This window comes from Mustela lutreola, chromosome 9, assembly GCF_030435805.1.
Source record: "Mustela lutreola isolate mMusLut2 chromosome 9, mMusLut2.pri, whole genome shotgun sequence".
NCBI lineage: Eukaryota > Metazoa > Chordata > Mammalia > Carnivora > Mustelidae > Mustela > Mustela lutreola.
Genome location: NC_081298.1, coordinates 5,014,823 through 5,033,034, shown reverse-complemented (window position 1 = coordinate 5,033,034; position 18,212 = coordinate 5,014,823). Strand labels below are relative to the sequence as shown.

Below are 18,212 nucleotides of genomic sequence, written 5' to 3'. Positions count from 1 at the left end.
ATGCAGGACACCAGGGGCTTTTCCCATTCATTCTCTCAAGTGGTGCGTATGTCCTGTGCCCCCACCATGTGCCAGGCCCACCTGGAGCCGAGCTGCTCCCAGGCAGGAGGCGCCTGAAATCCTATCTTGCCTTGTCCTTTCCGAGGCAGAACAATTCGAATCCGTGCTCCCGGAAAACCTGGCTGGACTTCTATGTGGGATAAACGGATGATGAAGCGGAAGTCTCCTACTGCCTTCTAACCGGGAGGGGACGGCAGCACAGTGCGCACCTGCTGTGTCACCTGCCCCATACCCCGGTCTCTGGGGCCTCACCGCCGCCTCTCGCAGCTCTCCAGGATGGCCCTGGAGCCGTGTCCCCGTAAGCTAAGGACAAGGGAGCTGAGGCTGGCAGGGGCAGAACCACACGCCTGGCTCACTCAAACAACTTCATGGGGCCCTGCGGGGAGGTTCTAGGAAATAAGGCTGGACACGCTGACCGTGGTCTGCTGCATGGACCACACGGCTGGACAGGGCCTGAGCCTGGGAGGAGCTCACGTGGGGAGAGTGACGTCACCCATGCAGGGCCACCCCACCCCCCAGCCCGCCCCAAGCAGGTGGGAGAGCGAATGTCAACTCCTGCTTCTCTCTGAGGGTCTGGGAGGCTGGGTGGCTGAGATTCTCCATGGACCGGCCTCCGGTCTGTGATCACCTCTGTGCTTGTCCCGGGGTGTCTGTGTTTCCTGTGTGTGTGTGCGTGTGCGTGCGTGCACGCGCGTGCACACGTGAGAGAGGGAGGGAGACAGTCTGGGGTCTAAATCTGCCAGAACTCTCCCTGTGACTCGGACGAGTTCTTCCTCTTTCTTTTTCAGGCGACAGTCAAAACACATTCCCTGGGGCAGTTACAAGCCTCCCCGACACCAGCCGTCTCTTCCCATCCCCACCCCACAGGTGAGGCTGTTCCCACCTTCCGTATCATTTCCTTTTGAAACAGCACCTTCCAGAAGCAGGAAAATCCCAATAGCTGGGAAGACCGAAGTAGGACCAAGGAGCTCCCCAAGGTGCCTTTTCTGCCCTCCGAGACAGGGACGTGGCAACACGGTGGGGGCCGAGTGGTCCAGCTCTGGATTCAAATCCGGACGTTGCCACACACTGTGTGGGTGCCCGTAAGTGGTCACTTGGCCCACGTGCCTTAGTTTCCCCCATCAGAAAGATGGACAATGCATAACTTGGCCAGGCTTGTGCAGACTAACAGAGCTAGCAGAGGTACAGAAGTTCTACCAACACTAGCCGGTACCCAGCAAGAGCATAATAAACGGTGGCCCCCATTAGATTAAAACGCAGGCCACTCGCCGGACTGGGCAAGGCATGAGGGCTACGAAGATGTCAGTGTTCATTTATTAAATGATCTGGAGTGGCTGATGCTGAGCACGTAAATTCAATTTGTATGATGACAGCTAGTGTGGAGACAGGGGAAGAGAACAACACGAAAAATCCACCGGGAGACAGACCTCCACGGCAGTCCAAGGTCTGGCTACAAACACCCAAGGTGGGTGGCTGGCGGGGGATTCTGTCCTCTCAGGGCACAGCTGCAGGACACCCAGGGGTCGTCCCTCAAGACCAAAGGGTTCACTTCACCTACGTGTCCTCCCCGTATCTCCACTTCCTCCATGGCACACGGACTCCCCTCCTCCAGTCTATTCTGCATACAGCAGCCAGAGCAATTTTTAAAAATATCGATCAAAGTACTGACTCACGCTCAGATTAGAACCCTACGGAGGCTCAGCTTCCTTTCTGTACCTCCCACCTCCTTCCCTTATTCACCATACTCCAGCCACACTGGCCTCTTTCCTGTTCCCACCCCAGGACCTTTGCATGTGCAGTTTTGTCCTGGAATCTTCGCATGGCCTTCCATGTTACCATGTCAAGGAGGCCTCCCAAATGCCCCATTCCAAATACATAACACCTCTGACCTCTGCATCCCCTGATGGCCTGTGTCGGCCACAAGAGGCGATGCAGTGTACGGACAGGGCCTGGATTTTCCTAGTTCTGTCTCGTTCTAGCTCTCTCTGCCTCTGCTTCTTCACCTGCACCATGCGGTGAATGACAGCCTCACCACACTGGCCTGTTCAAGAATCGTAAGGTACCCAGAAAGCCCGTGGCATGTAGAAACGCCGTGTGAGTGTTGGCTACTATGAACGACTCTCTCCTTCAGGAACGTGCCTGCCTGCTGATCACTGACTCCCAACTCACCAGCAAGCGAGCTCCCCAAGGAGGCCTTGCTGATGCTTATCTTGTAGTCTCCCCAGTGGTGACCACCCTGCCTGGCCCAGGGCACGGTCCACAGTGACCACCTGCAGCAGGAAGGCATTCACGTCCGAGGACCTCCTGCGGAAGCCTCTCCGCAGAGGCCAGAGGGTGCGCGGGTGTGGACGGAGGGTAGGGTCTTTCACACCTACACATGCAACTGCCGACGACGCAGCTGCACACTCCTGGGCTTGGATCCCAAGAAAGGAAGACTTGCGCTCGCTCGAAGACCCATGCGTGAGTGTTCACAGCAATCGCCCTTGTAACAGCCCCAAAGTGCGACCCACCCAGCTGCTCTTCAACAGGTGACGCCCTCCCCTCATCGCGGCATCTCCAGCTCAAAGGACGCCACTGGCCGAGAAAAGGGGCGAACTGTAGATCCATGAGACAACCTGGAGGATCTTCGGAGAACCAGCCGAGCCAAGAAACGCCGCACGCTACACGGTTCCCTTTATGTAACATTTCAGAATCACATTACAGAGACGAAGAGATGACAGGGTGCCACCACGGGTTAGGGACGGAACGGATGGGAGGTGGGGGTGGCCACAGAGGGAGGAACGAGGGGGTCCTCGTGATGGGGCGGTTTTGCATCTGGACTGCGGCAGGCTCACCAGAACCTACACGTGTGATGAGACAGCACAGAGCTAAACACACCCGACGCACACACGTGTGTGCACACACACACACATCGCTCCGATGAAGGCACGTCAGCTGGGGACAGGGCAGTGAGGTCGACGGGGTGTACCGAATGCAGCTCTACGGGCTGAAATACTGTACCTCAGCTCCGCACACCGTTACCACCGGGGGAAGCCGCGTGCCACGTTCACGAGCGCTCTCCGGATTATTTCTTGCAAATGCTGCAAATCCACAATTGTATCAAGACAAAAAGTTTTCTTAAAAAGGGAAAAGTACAAGGAGGGGGACCCTGTCCTTTGGGGCTCTAGCACTGCCCTGGAGGGCAAGGCCAGAAGTCCCAAGGGAATCCCCAGGGCGTGGCCCAGGCCTGGCACTAGGAGGGGGCTTTGCTGCGCTGGGAGTGGGGGGGTGGGGGGGTAAGAGCCGAAACAGAAGCCGCCTCCCCTCTCCCGGCCTCCCTCCGTCTCCCGCTCACAGCATCTGCCATCTGGCGGCTGCAGCCAGCCAAACGAAACCATCTCTCGGCTGTCATCTCTCAACTTGCAGGTCTGGCTCCCAGGTTTGAAGATTAAATTCTAAACATGCCATTTAAAATTTAGAAACGAAGAAAAAAGAATTTAAATAACCTCTAAGCACCGGCTGCTAGTGGCTTCCCCCTAGCAAAGGGCAAAGATCCTCCAGCTTCTTGGCCAAGGGGAAGGAGCGCAGCTTGGGTTCTCCCAATGTAAAATATGATGGCAGCCCCAATATAACCAAATATCCTCAATACAACGTCTCAGTGGGTCACCGCATCCCCAGGTCAAGTGTCAGTGTATGACCAGCGACAGTGACGGCTGCCAGGGGCCCCTTCCAGCACGGAGGCATCAGGACCTGCAGGGACCTTCCAGCTATACAGGCATCTCCCAAGACACCTGAGTGTCTTCTGAAAGGCAGCTCGCCCGCTCACCTGTCTTCTCAGGAAACCCGGACTGAGCTGGAGTGGGCCTGCCAGGAATGCTGGGGCCTGTCCCTCCACATCTAGGGCCGCATCAGCCCTGTGCCAGCTGGCCAGAAGCAAACGTGTGGTCTCACAGGGCTCACGCCACCTACAGGGCCCAAGGATGGGTGAGCAAACATGCAAGTAAGCACCAACCACTCCCAGCATTAGGCAGGGCGGGCGAGGGGGGGTGAGCAGAGTGCCTGGGAAGGACGGTCCCCTTATGGCGTGTCGGGGTGACCTGAGACCTGACGGCAGGGAGGGCTGGGGGAAGAACACACCTGGCTGAACAAATGACCAGTGCAAATGCCCTGAGGTAGGACTGTGTGTCATGTTCACGGGCAAGGCAGAAAACAAGTGTGCAAATGATTCAGATACTATGGTCCAATGTGATGTTCTGAACAAGGCCACGCATCAGAGCTGTCGTGGGAGCTCCGCAGGCGTGAGCCCCTGAGCCCTGCATCCCCCACATCCACCAGACTGAATCAGTCCTTCGGGGGTGGGTCCCCGGCTGCAAGATTCCGTATTTCTTAGAAGTGCCCTGCTTCGGACCGACCAATCTCTGTCAGGCTTTCCCTCCTTTAGTGGACAGGCCCCTTGTTCTAGCAAACTCGTAGCTGAAGTCCGGGATGCCAAAGCAAACCACTGGAGCCTAATATTTAACTGAGTAAGTCCAAGAGGGAAGAAGAGGGTGACACCAGGCACACCAGTAGTGTAGAAACCCCCGGAGCGATCTCTGCGGGAGGCAGCGGCCTGAAGTCCCACTGCGGGTTGCATGAAAAGAGGACAAATCAAAGAGGAAAAGCAACCCTGGTGAAGCCAGGAGCAGGGGGCAGCCTCCTGGTCCCCTGGGCGTGGGCCTGGTGCTCCACTGTACCCGAGCACGGTCAGCAGGAGGCTTCCCCCCAGAGAGTGGGTGCCAGGGCCTTGCCTGTCTTCACAAGGGGGTGCTAGCAGGCAGTGTGGAGCCCCCCTGACGCCCCAGGAACCTGGTCCGATGAGCGCACAGAGGGACTTCTGCCCATCAGACACACCAGCAGGCAGTTTCAGCTGCCACGGCTTTGCCGGGCTCCACGAACAGCTTTAGATGAGTTCTATCACTCAAGGTCCCCAACCAGCCATGGTGGGGTGTCCTGTCGTCACCTGGATCTAATAGACGAAGAGGCCTGCCCACCCTTGCTTAGTGACTTCAAGGGCAGGCCCTGAGGCATCTGGGGATGTCCCAACGGGGAGGGCGTGCTACCTGCATCTTGGGGGTCCGGGGCCTGGGATGCTGCCAAACACCCACAGTGCCCGGGACACCCTGCGGGACGGAATGATCCCCCCAAGTGTCAACAGTGCTGAGACTAAGGAGGGCAGCCAGCACCCAGTGCCCCGGACCCACCTGAGAAGCAACATCAGGCGCCAAGAGAGTCCAAATTTGAACCCCGTCTAGAGACAGTGGCAACGACTTCCATCCCACGCGACTGCTCTGAAGACGAATAAAACCACCCAGCCTAAAAACTGGATTTGAAAGCACAGAATCTGGGGAAAGGCACTAACTGTACCTTTCTGCGGGCCGGAGCTGCCAAACTGCGCCCGATCTCGGCAGAAGCACCCGGCACACAGTAGGCGCCTCATGGATGCTTATGGAAGAGTACGGATGAGCGAGAACAGCAGGCCCCATGCCCACGCACACCTTGTGTACAGCTCCCCCCCACCCCCGCAGAAAGGAGAAGAAAACCAGCCATCTGTGGGGTTCCGATCCATGCAAAGCGGGGGAGGATTTCCGAGATGGGACGGTCCACCTGTAGGAAAACCGGGCTTTGTGACACCCCAGCTGCTGCGTCTGGTGCCAAGGGCAGTCCCTATCCGGGAGCCCGTTCACCCACATACACGGGAGGCTGTCAGCTCAGGGCCCTCCTGGGGACCAAGTGCCTTCAGTCTCCGGGAGAGCTGCGGTGGCACCAGTGAGCCCCTGATGGCAACCTTCCCACCGGCTGCGGAACTCGGCGGGGCTACCTTCACCGCCAGTCCTCTGGCTAAAAGGCTTCCCGCCAGCCCCGCGCCGGGGAGCCCCGTTCCCCTGTCCACCCCAGGCTCTACTGCAGACGGGCCCGTGACGTGGGCTGCCATGGGTCAGACCTATCCGCCCAGGTGCCAGCAGGGCAGAGGAGGTGCATTCACTGCCAACTTCCCAGGGTGTGCCATCCATCTCGGGGTGGTGAGAAACCCCCACAGGGGTCATGAGAAACTGTAGCTTCCAGAGGTTTCCGCTGCCACCGGGATCCCCCACGCCCTCCAGACCAGCGGCCTGCCCCAGACTCCTAGGGACCCCGACCCCCCACCTGGGCCTCCTTCTTGCCAGGGCAACAGAGCCCCCAGACCCCACTCGTACGAACTGCAGGTGACAAGGAGAGAGAAGTGATCCGAGGTTTTCCTGTCTGGAGTGGCGACGACAAGGGTGGCCCCAGCAGCGAGAAGCAAAAGGGCCCTTCCGGAGCTCACTTTCTTTTTAAGGAATTTTCTTCTAGATAACTGTAGATTTATGTAAGTTATAAGCAATTGAACAGGAAGATCTCCAAACACCCTGCACCCAGTTCCCCGATGGACACATCTTGCGTAACTGTATCATTTACAGCTGTCCCAGAAACTTCCACACAGTTGGATCAACCGTTGTCTTATAGATCAGGGGACTAAGTGTGCGCAGCACCTCCCCCAGGATCTGCAGCCCGCCAAGAGGTGCCCCTCTCAGCTCCCCTCTCCGAGGCCCTCCGCCCCAGGGCTTCCCACAATCTGCATCCCACCCCTCAAGTCCTGGGTATGTGCCAGCCGCTGAGAGCCTCCAGAACCACCGACCCCCAGGCACGCTGATGGGACCCCGTTTCTCCTCCTCCCTGGCACTTCCAGCATCTGAAACCACATCCGTCCTCTCTCCACTGGAGTCCGAGCTCCTCGAGGGCAAGCATCTCACTCGCTCCCAGCCTCCCCAGTCACCAAGGAGCTCCACTAGCTAATGGGTGAGCAGGTAATGGCTTCTCCCCCACACTCGGGCCTGCCCTCTGTCCCAGTTGTAACCTGCACATTCACATTTACGCAGCTGCATTTAGTCAGAGGTTACAACAGCTCTGCTCGGGGGTGAAGGTTCGAGCAGGATCTGGCAGTCCGAGTCATTTCTGGACCTTGTCTCCAAGGCGGTGGACCCCCTCTGCCATCAATTCACTGCATGGCTTCAGGCACACTGCTGCTCTCTGAGCCTCAGTGTTCTCATCCATAAAATGGGGGGGACGACCCCCAAATTCCCTTGCAAACTGAAGCACAAGCCCCTACCGACTGGGAACCCAGGTCCTGGGTCTTCCCGAGTGTGGGAGGAGCCAGCTCCTTGCTTGAAGGACGGGGGAATGTCTCTCCAAGCCCAGCCACCATCTGTCTCCCGCCCCCCAATGACAGGAAACAGAGCCCCTCAGCCAACAGCCCCCAGGCTTGGAAGACAAGAGGACCTACTGATGAGCTCTGACTGGCTGGGACCCCCCCCACTCCCCCCTTTCTAAAGTGAAAACAAAACCAAAAACCAAATGCCTGAATTCCTGCAAGGGCACCTACTACCTACAGAGAGTCCCCAGTCCTGGTCCCAGCCGCCGGCAGAAACAAGCTCATCCCGGAGGAAAGCAAGTTCAACCAACGAGCTATAAATATTTCTGCTAAATGCTGCTGGGGAGTGGGGCTTTCTGCATGAGCGGGCCCCACTGAAAAGGAAGGCGGCTCACCAGATTTGTTTCGAATTATGAAAATAGATGTTGTCTCCCCGCCACATCTGTTTTGCCTGACAAATGAGCAGCAATTCGCCTCCTATAGAAGGCAGCACACCCAGGCCGCCTTGAAACCCTGGCCTCTCCAGCTCTTCAGAGAAGGGAAGAATAAGGCCTCCCAGATTTGCGCTCTGAAAAGGAGACTTTGAAATCTCATTCCCCAAGCGGCGGGCTCTTGGGGCACCCGGGCCAGGCACGTGCTTTGGGGGGCCTGGCCAGGGTCAAGGCTCCCTGCACACGCCAAAGCTGCTCTGATTCAGGGGAAGGGGGTCTTCCGCTGGTCTTTAAAAAAGACCAAGAGACAAGGTCAATGATTTAAAAACAAAACAAAACAAAAATGCAAGCCAAGAGTGCACTCCTAATGTGCAGAGAAAGGACAGGTTCTGGAGGGAATACCAACGCGGACCCCCTCATCTCTCCAGGCCACAGGGGCTTGGTGACTGGATTAACAGAATCATTTTCCTTTAATTACTCCAAGACAGACCCAATTCCAATCCCGAAGAGCCCATTCTTCCTAAGGCCCTTTCTCGCAGGGGCACCTCGTGGAAGGAGTAGGGCCGTGACTGTGTCCCCGCACGCATGCCCAACTTGGTGATGATGTTTTGCTGTCTCTCTCTCTTCAAGAAAGGCCCCCTTTTCTTCATTTTGGATGTTTCTCCATGAAGATGGACATTATGGTACTGGGGGAGTGGAAGTGACAGCAGAACTCAAAGTATGACTGGCTCAGCCGCCCGACCTCTGCCTTCCAAGGGGAAGGGAATTACAGGTTTTTGGGCCAAGATGATGAAGAGCCCACAGCTCGGTCAGTGACCCAAACAAAGCCTGTAATAGTAACAGACCCATGCAGGCATGATGGGAATAGCAGCCTAAGACACTGCTCCGACCTGTGGGTTCGGTCTGTTTTGGTGGTGGTGGCGGGGGCGTGGAATAAAGAAATAAAAGTATCAGGCCAAGAAGCCCGGCGTGCTGAGACGTATTTTCTCCATGTCCCCTCTCCTGCAGATGAAACTCCCAATCCCTCCCCACCGACCCCCAAGGCAGCAGATTGATACCCTGGATTTGCTTGGCCTGGCAGAAATGAGATGCAGCTTCAGGATCCCAGGAGACATCTGGTCCGCTGCCCGCCCCCAACCCTCTCCCTCACCTTCTGTGCCCCGACCATGTAAAACCCTGAGGCAGATTGATGACTGCTGGGTGGAGGCTGGAAATTTATGGCTCTGAGGCCGGGTCAACAGCAGCGACAATAGTTTTCAGGGAGCTGGGGGAGGGGGGGGTGTCTGCTGGCGGGGTGGTGGGGGGGCACACCGTCTCTCTGCCTCTCCAACCTGCAGCCCCCGCTTCAGAAGGCAGCCCTGATGTCTGCCCCCTCCCAGTGGCCCTAGCACAACAGGGCCGTAATTCAACTCGATTTCCTACATCCACAGGCTTGGTGGCCGCCTCCAGGGGAAGGAGTGGAGAAGCGTCCCCCCAAATTACAGAGGCAGGAGAAAGCCAGAGTGGCCCACTTTCCTGGTGGCGGCCAGGTCAATGCCATTTGCAGGTTCAGTTCCTGTAGAGACAGCAATGGGTGGCTGCGGGGGGAGAGGGGGTGATGGCGGCAGGCCCTGGGCCCCACCACCTGCCCGCTTCTCACCCCACGATGATCATCCAGTCGCTATGGCAACGAAGTGAATTAATGCATCTGTTTGGTGTAACTATAACCTCGGACCCACTCAAGATACCCTGATACTTCCATCCTTCGAAAGCCAACCTCTGCTGTTTTGTCTATGCATGTCACCAACAAAAGGTGGGGGATGCAGAAGTGGTAAGAAGTGGAGAAAGTTGTGGGAAGGGGTGCCGGGGGCTTCTGCCCACCCACCCAGGGGAGGACGGCTGGAATGTCACTTTCTCTCTTTTCGCTGGTGACGGTATAAAATTAGCACAGTCCAGAAAATGTGTTATAAACGCAAAGACGCTGCCGGGAGGCAAAGTGGCTTCATTTCAGGGAGGGAGGAGTCACCCCTGAGAACAGTTTGGGGACGGTCTGGGGAAGGGGCCAGCGGTCAAATGGTTGGAGGGGGTGGCGGCTGCGACCTTCCCACTCCGTGTCCCACAACCAGAAGGAAAAGCCACGTCCCTGCGGACGTCCATCTGCAGGGCGTCTAGACAGTCCTAAAAAGGACAATTAAAGACGGAAAAAAAAAAAAAGCCGCAAGCCGCCGGTCACCCCGCGTCTCCTCCTCGCCGGGGCACCGGCTGCAACCCGCGCGAACTGCCCAAACAGGCAAAAAAATGATATAAAACAAGAAGAGCCAGTGTGGGCTAGGGGGAGGCTGGGGCCGTCTGGGTCGAAAACAGTTTATGAGCAAGTGTTTTGAAATTCTGCTTTAAATAAGCCGGTAAATGAATTCAACCTTGTCAGATCTTTCTCCCTCACGCAGACCAAATACCCCGCTGGCGCGCTGTCTAGACACAGATAACAAAGGACTTTTTACAGCGCCCAGAGACGCGCTGACAAAGTGGCCAGTTAAAGATGCAGTGCTGCTTTCTCCGTCTAAAACGATTTGTCAGATGGACTTAAATGAAAATGCTAAGTTATCGGTCTGGTTTGGGGTCTGCCGGGGGCGGGGGCGGGGGCCGGGTGGGGGGACGTCGGGGGGGGGGGGGGCGGCTGCGCTGAGAGGCGGAAAACGGATCCTCTCTGATTGGGCCACGCTCCAGGCTGCTCCAGGGCCCTACGTGGCCGGCAGCTCCGTCTCGCTCCACGTCCCCGACACCCCGTGTGGGCGTTTTCTCTGCGGCTCTGTTCACTTCAAAGGGGTGGTGGCAAAAGGGTTAAATGAACATGCATGGTGGGGGAGGGGGCAAGAACTTGTGTGTCCCCCCCGCGCCCCCCAGGAAGTCACCTCTGACTTTGGGTCTTGCAGGAGACTCTGGCCCCTGTTTACAAAGGGAGGCTGCCGAGGGGGAAAGGCTCGCCCCTTCCCAGGAAAGGACAAGATCAGGGCGGGCCGGTCTCAGGGCGCCTCCCTGGGACACACTCCCTGGCACCCTAACATACCCTAAACCAGGGGCTGTGCCCCTCCCAAGCTGGGCCAGGTCAAAGGGAGGAGGGCCCGCACCCCAGGGCCGGTGGTGGGCCAAGCACAGGGCGTGTGTAGACCCCCCCTGGCCAGCCCACCACCAGGGGCGGCCCGATGGGGCTGGGTCCCCTAGATGTGGGTCTCTGGTCTCTTCTGCTCAGGCTTACCAGCTTCTGGAGCAAAGCTTGGTGCCCACCCGGTGCCCACCGGGGTCCTTCTTTCTGTCAGCTTCCCCTGCCTCCCTGCCAGGGTGCTGGCCAAACTGCCACTTCCTGCACATGCTTGCCCCGGCCGGAGGCAGCTTCTATTTCTGAGACCGGCCTGCCCTCCCTTCCTGTGTCCCTCCCGCCCACCCTCAAATGTGATGGCGTCCAGACACCACAACCAGACAGGCACAGACCAAACTCGACTGCGGCCCTGTCAGGCTGCGGCGCCCGAGCCTCAGTTTCCCCAGCCGGGGAACAGGGCCCCCAGCCACCTGCCCGCCCTGAAGGGCCGTTGTGGGCATGACGCCCTCCCCGAGACTCGCCGCTGGCCCAGGTCTTGTTGGCTTCTGCCCCCGGGAGGCGGCAAGCGGGGGCCGCCCGGCTCACGCAGAGCAGGGGGCCCGGAGCCCACACAACGGAGCGGAGCCCAGGGCCGCACACACGGCGAACACTTCCAACAAAGCCCTGTCGAGCCGAGGGTTCTTACGCAGAAAAGCGATCTGTGCAGGTCCACGGGGAGGTCACCTCGCTGGCGACTGAAACCCTGAGACCCCCCCGAGGGTTACGGCGACCGAAGACCGCTCACATAAAGGGGGGGCGTTACAGGCTATGTGCGCCCCCTTCCACACGCTCATTTTTAATAAAAAGCGTCTGCTCATCTCCGCTCCTCCCACGGGGACGGCCCACGGCTCCCTGTCTGTGGGCAGAACCTCTGCTTTCACCCAGACACGTGGAGCAGAGGTGCCAGGAGACGTCGGCGCCGCCGGGGATCAGACTCGGCGAGTGAGGACGGCGTTCTCGTCGCTCAAGGGGGTTCAGGCCGAGCGGCGGGAGAGGGAGGTCCTCACAGTCCCTGAGCCCAGGCAGGGCCGAGACTCCCCCGGGTGACCCAGTCGGGCCCAGAAAGAACCCGGTTCCTTCCCGCACGTTGTGACCCCCTGGACACCTGCTGCCACTCTCATCTGTAACCAGGGCAGATGGGAACCAGTAACCCCACGCCCGCCACGGCCCAGCCTGGAGTTCCCTCTCCCCAGCCGCCTCGATGTCAGCCAAGCCAGCGCGTGAAACGTTTTTGCCAACACGTCCCCCAGTGCTGTCGTGGAGAGTCCCTACCCTGAGTGGGGACGAGACAAGTCCTGCAGGGCCGCCTGCCCGTCAGGTGACCAGCTGTCCCGGCATTGGGATGGCACAGGAGGGGCCAGGCGCCGGGGGTCACCGCAGCCACCAGCAGCTGGTGCCTCTCAGCGCCTCTGCTCCCACAGATTCCCCCACGCTGCCTGCCCTTCCCAACCCCGCTCTGCCTTCCCTGAATGGCTCCTGCGAGCGGCCCTTCCTGCTTCTCTTTCCCCACAGCTGGGCCAACAGGTACTGGGGAATGAGTGCCACATGCCACCCCAATTCTGAGGGCTTCTCCCCACCAGCACAGAGCTGGGGGGGGGGGTCTTCTGGTATGAACAGACCATTCAAAGAGGCAGTGATCAGATCCATCACACAAGCCGCGTCCTGCGCATGTGCCCCGGCCCTGGCCAAAGGCTTCCACGGCTGCCACCACCATCAGCCCCTCTGCCATGCTCTCTAACAGGCTCTGAATTCACCAGGAAATGGGGCGCCTGCAGGTCCCCCGCTCAGCCCATGTGTGAACACTTTGCCATCGACAGTGAGAGTGACGGTGCCCACTCCGTACCAGGCGAAGAAGGCGGATTATCCCACGACACCCCTGCACCAGTTCACCCTGTGACGGACTCCTGTGGCCACTCACGGCCCTATTTTACAGATGAGACGCCAAGAGGTCACAGACCTGGCCAGTCAAGAATGGGTCTGGAAGCAGAAGATCACACTGGAGACGCGGGGTCTCTCCGTGGCCAGCCCAGCGCTGCCCCAAACGTCCTGTCACCCATGGCCACTAAGCGAGATGGCTTCGTGGGTCACGTCTCGGGGAGGTTTCTGTCTGCCCTGCCCTCGATGAAGCAACCAGATGTCCCCAAAGCGGGTGGAGGTGGGGGACGTGGCTCGGCAGCATCTCTTCCCACAGCTTCCTGGGCTCCAACCTGGCCAGGCACTGCCTCTGGCCCCCGGGCTCCCGCCAGCAGCCTGGCACACACCCGAGGAGACTGTAGGGTTTTATTTAGACAAAGTCCACGAGGCGGCTCCGGGTGCACTGGGTTCCACGAGGCGCTGCCTTCATCACTACAACGCAGTGCTCTCTGCCGGGACAGCTGGTCACCTGACGGGCAGGCGGGGACAGCAGGCCACCTCCTCCGAAACTCACTCCCACCCCCTTCTTCGTTTGGGGAAGATTTCTTCCTGCCTCGGCCCAGATCCCACTCTGTGGGGCCACTCCCCATCCCCTGACCCCACAGAACAAAAGGGAGCGTGAGCGTCTAGACCACCCGTCTGAACGAGAGAAGGGGGCATTGTACGACCGGGCCGGAGGCCTGGCCTCCCAGGCGGAAAGGTCGGGGCGCGGGGGCGAGGAGACGGTGGCTGTAGAGGGGCCCACCTCTCGGGTCCCACGCACCGCCTGTCCCTCCTGGAAAAGCGAGGTGGCCAGAGCTCTGCCTCAGGGAAATCGGCCTGGGTTGCTGCCGAGGCTGGACGCACGGTCTCCACTTGGAAAGTGAGGACCCCTGGGCTCATCACAGAAGAAGCGAAGCCACTGGAAACCTTCAGAACGGCGCCTGCGACCAGGCAGCAGCCATGAACACAAGCTGCTTACCAGGATGGCCAGTTCAGAAACTTCGTGTGTATTCCGGGCTGAGGTGATGAGGGGCCCTAGGGTCTTTCTTGAGCCTGGAAGGCCCTGCTCCAAGCGGGGGACCCGTTCCTGGACACTTAGGCCATGGCTGCTGGCTGTGTGACCTCAGTCCCCTAGTCACCCTCTCTGAGTTTGTATAATATAAAGAGAGGCTCGAATCAGATTTGCGGTTTTTCAGGATTATCTTACCAGCAGAAGCCGTTGGTTATGAACGAAGGTCAGACCTGGGACCGGAGGCATCAGACAGACCCGAAACAGCATGGCAGCCAGTGGGAACATGCGGCCGGGGGCGTGAGGTCCTGCACCAGTGGCTGATTGTTTCCTGAACTCTTACTATGTGCCCAGTGCTGGCTGGGCCTCTCCTAATGGCTAGGTCTACTCCCTTTGCCTCTGAGACAGAAACTGTGGGTATCAGCCCATTTGACAGACGAGGGGCTCAAGGCTCTGAGTGGCAAAAGGACAGGCTCCATATCTGGGCTGCCTGACAGCAGAAAGCTGTGCTGGAGGAGGGGCAGAAGCTCCCCCCGGGGGCCTCCCAACCCACTCATCCCAGGGAACAGATGCTGCGCAGCTGGGACACAGCACAGACCGCCTGGTGGCGACCTGTCCTTCCCCCTCCCAAAACTGCTGGCGGGGGGTGGGGGTGGGGTGAGGGGGGTGGGTAGGGGCGCCTGCATCCATCTCCTAGCCACTGCTCTGAGCTCTTTTATCAGCCTTTGGTGCAAATGCCTGGTGACAGGCCTGCAAAGTATTTTCAGCAAAATAAACCCGTCTCCACGTGACGGGATTATAGGCATCTTGACTTGTGTCTTGGTCATTTATCAAATCCTTGGCATTTTTGTTAAATAAGAAGCACAGATCACCTTTTACCATCAGAAGAACCATGCTATATTCTCAGCAACACAAAAGGAGACGGGCCCATTGTCCCTGGCAGGGTGGTGCTCCGGGCTTGGGGCATCCTTGAGGGTCCTGGCTGGAAATACGGGGCGGGTACTGGAGAAACAGGCACACGAGCTACGCCCGTGATCCCCTGCTTGGCATCTGTCCTAGGAAGCACCCAGGGAGGGAATCAGCGTCTCAAGGATGCCCCCATCCACCAGAACGAGCAGAGTCTGCTCCGGCCCCAGCTGATTGGGATCTAGGACCTACGTTCCTGAATCCCTATCATCCTACAAGAAAATGGCCAAAAATTCAGGCTCCTGGTCCATTCCAAGTTTCTGGCTTAGCTCCCCAGCAGGAGAGTCGGGAAGCCTCTCCTTTTGAGTTCCTTATCGAAGGGAACCCTTGCACCTGATAAATCAGGAAGCATCCACACCAGGGGACCCAGGTCCACTCCGCCTCCCCACCTCCCTTCCCTCACCAATTTAAAAGCTTGATGGAAAAGCAAGATCGTGAGAGAAAGATGGTCCACCTCTGCCCCTCGATGCGTCGTGCACGACTTCCGACAATCTGTGCTCCGCAACCCCTGGTTTTCTGTCGGCCATACTCAAGTTCGTCTTTCTCATGGCGGTATACTTCTAGAACATTCCGCCCAAGACACACTAGGTACTGAATAAATGAACTGAATGAAGGAGCAGAACAAGGAAAAGTTACCCACCAGAAATTACAGATGACACACCCGGTCCCTACCTCGGGCACCTCCCCCCATCAGGATGCCACGAGGGGACGACCCTCCTTCCCTAGCTCTTCTTCCTCATCAGCACATCCATGAGGTGCCTTCAGCAGGGGGCTGGGCTGGGGTCCCCAGGCAAGGCTCTGAAAGGGCAGGGGCCGTGAGCCAGCGCTGACTCACAAAGGGTCCCCGGGCAGGTTGCTTCGAGGGCGAAGGCACTGCCCGAGGGATGACGACTTAATAACAGAACACCCTTCGACTCCTGAGCATTTACAAGGCCCGGAGCACTGAGCTAAGCATGTATCCCTCATTTGATCCCCACGATGATCTAGGGAGTGACTGCCTCCTAGGATCCCCATTCTACTGACGAGGAAACAAAGGCTCCGAACAGGGAAGCAACCCCAGGGGACACTCCCCTAGTGGTGTGGGTCTACAGCGGCTCCGCCGCCTTCTCCTCCTTGTGTCTGAGTCCTCAGTGCTTGCTCACTCCAGACACACTGGGTCTGGCCCTTTTGAGGACCTCACCAGGCTGCAAGCATCAGGGTGTACCCGTGAAATCGTGGGGCGCAAGGGTAGATAACGGGGTCAGGAAACCACAGATGCCCAACCTCGGCATCCCTGGTGCCCAGTGTCCCCGGGCCTGGTCCTCCTCCAGAAGACCCTTCTCTGGCCAGAGGAGCCTGTACCTGGCCGACGGCCCATGGAGGACAGGCACGGCCAAGGCCGCCCTTGGCCCCAGGATGAATTCCTTGAGGGCCGACTCTGCCAGATGGAGAAGAGGCAGAGTAGCATATGGTATCTGGAGTCGACCTGGAGCCCCTGGCCTCACCCGGACACCCTCCCCGGTCCAGCCCCCACCCCACGTGGGCAGTCTTCATGGTGGAGAAGAAGGCAGAGCCCTAGGAACCCTGAGCTACCCTATCTCCCAGCAACTGGCAAGGCAGTTCAGGTCCTTGAGGCGCCATAATGATGCCTTGGCGGAGCCCACAGCCCACACTCAGCCCAATTCGTGGGCATGGGAACCAGGCCTGGCTCTGCCACTCACAGTCATGGGACCTAAGGCAAGTGTGCGTGCCTCGGTATGCCCATCTGTGCAATGGGTCTAAGGACAGGAACTGCTGCCAGGAGGCTGGGAGGTTTCAGAACAGCAACAATGTTCTTAGAACATTGTTCTAAGAACAGCAGAACCCTTAGAACAGCAATGTTCTTAGGGACGCAGTGGGGCTGCCCAGGACCTTTTTAACTCTGAAGACTACTTCCCTGGCTTTCATACCTCGTCATAATCAACTGCTACTCCAGATCCTGCCATGGGCCGAGGTCGCAGGGGAAGCAGTCAGATCAGACCAGGACCAACCTTAGGCAGAATGAGGACACAAAGAGCACGAAGCTCAGACAGGCCCAGAAGCAAGAGAGGCCCATCCACACTCCGCTTGGGAGCAGGCCAGGGGCCTCCGCCTCTGCATTCCCACCCGTGCAGCCGGGACCTCTCACATTCCAGCCAAGCTACTATGCCTTTGCGGGTTTGCAATAAAAATTCCTAGACAGGTAGTCAGGTAGGAGGCCGGACAAGCAGTAAGAGGGCAAGAGGGCAAGGGCCCTGAGCAATCCCCTGCCGGCCCGTGAGGCCCGTGGGGTGAGGGATAGCCTCCTTGCCTTCTCCTCTGGGTCCCCGAGGGCCGGACCCAGACCAGGGACCCGAGGCCCGGGCTCCATGTGCAGGAAGGTCTTGGAGTCAGTCGGGAGCTCCTTGGGGAGGAGCCTGCCTCACCCCAGCCAGACCCATCCCCTCGAGGGACTCTGATCCCTTAAAGGAGGTTCGATGCTCTTGTCCTTCTGGGGTCTTCAAACAGCTCCCTCCATCCCCTGCCACACGCCAACCGCTTTGAAAATACTTAAAATAAAGCACAGGTTCTGCGAAACCTCAAGGCGGACGTGGCAGAACGTCCCCCCATGCCCCTGAGGCCGGAGCCTTTCCCAGCAGTGGCCCAGTGGCAGCAGGGAGGAGCAGCGTGGGCGGCGCGTCCCAAACCCCCCACCGCGAGGCCCGGAACGGAGACACACCGAAGTCCTGTGCTTCCTCTGCGACCTCCTGTGCCCCCCTACCCCCAGAGCCAAAACTGCGCCTTAGGGAGGCTACGCAGGAAATCACAGATCTAACCTGCAAAGCAACAAACCGTTTCAGGTGCTGCAGGGCAATTAAATTTGGGAGGTTTTCGCCCCAGGACCAAAAAAGAACTTCGAGATCTCGGTTAAAACACACACAGAGATCCAGATGACACACAGCTGTGACAGGCACCCTCCTGCAAACTGCGCGGGGAGCCCCGAGAGTCCGGAGGGGCCGAGGCTTGGCTTCCCACCGCCGGCACAGTCCCGAGAACAAGCGTGGGGCCCGAGCACCTGCCTGGTGCTGCTCCCAGCTCTGTGTGTGGCCGGAGGATGGCGGAGCCCCCCTTCATCCCTAATCTCCCGCCCCTGCGGAGGGAACCTTGGGTTCCCTTCCTTCAGAGGACCCTGTGATCTTGCTCTCATTAGAATCGAGCTGACCCTGACCTTCAAGATGGCTGGGTGACCTTGGCAGACCAAAGAGCGAGGTGCCCCCTTCTGCGGGAGCTGCCATCAGTCTGCAGGGGCTACTGGGGACCCCGAGAAGTCCTTGGCAGGAAGGAGCCTCCTAGAACACAAGTCCAACCAGTCTCCCCTATGTTTGCCATTTCCAAATACCCATTAAAGGAATTAAGATTCCTAAAGATTTTAATTTCAAAATTTACATCCTATTCAATCGACTCCCTTTTATTACCTCCTCTTGTCTCGAACAGTAACCTCAGGAAATCGGTGCCGTGCTTGCTCCATCTGTCCTAACGCGCTCTTAATGTCCATCAGCCTAAGCACCTCAC

General features: G+C 58.5%; 1 protein-coding gene and 1 long non-coding RNA gene across 3 annotated transcripts in view; both read right to left on the bottom strand.

Annotated features, from left to right (window-relative positions):
• Nucleotides 1-18,212, bottom strand: part of PMEPA1 (prostate transmembrane protein, androgen induced 1) — a 54,046-nt gene that overhangs the window by 20,857 nt on the left and 14,977 nt on the right. The gene's annotated exons all lie outside the window — the stretch shown is intronic.
• LOC131807466 (uncharacterized) lies at nucleotides 14,409-16,277 on the bottom strand. Its single transcript, XR_009344503.1, has 3 exons — nucleotides 15,336-16,277; nucleotides 15,118-15,254; nucleotides 14,409-14,679 (listed from the first exon to the last, which is right to left on the bottom strand). It is a non-coding gene; the product is annotated as an uncharacterized LOC131807466 (long non-coding RNA).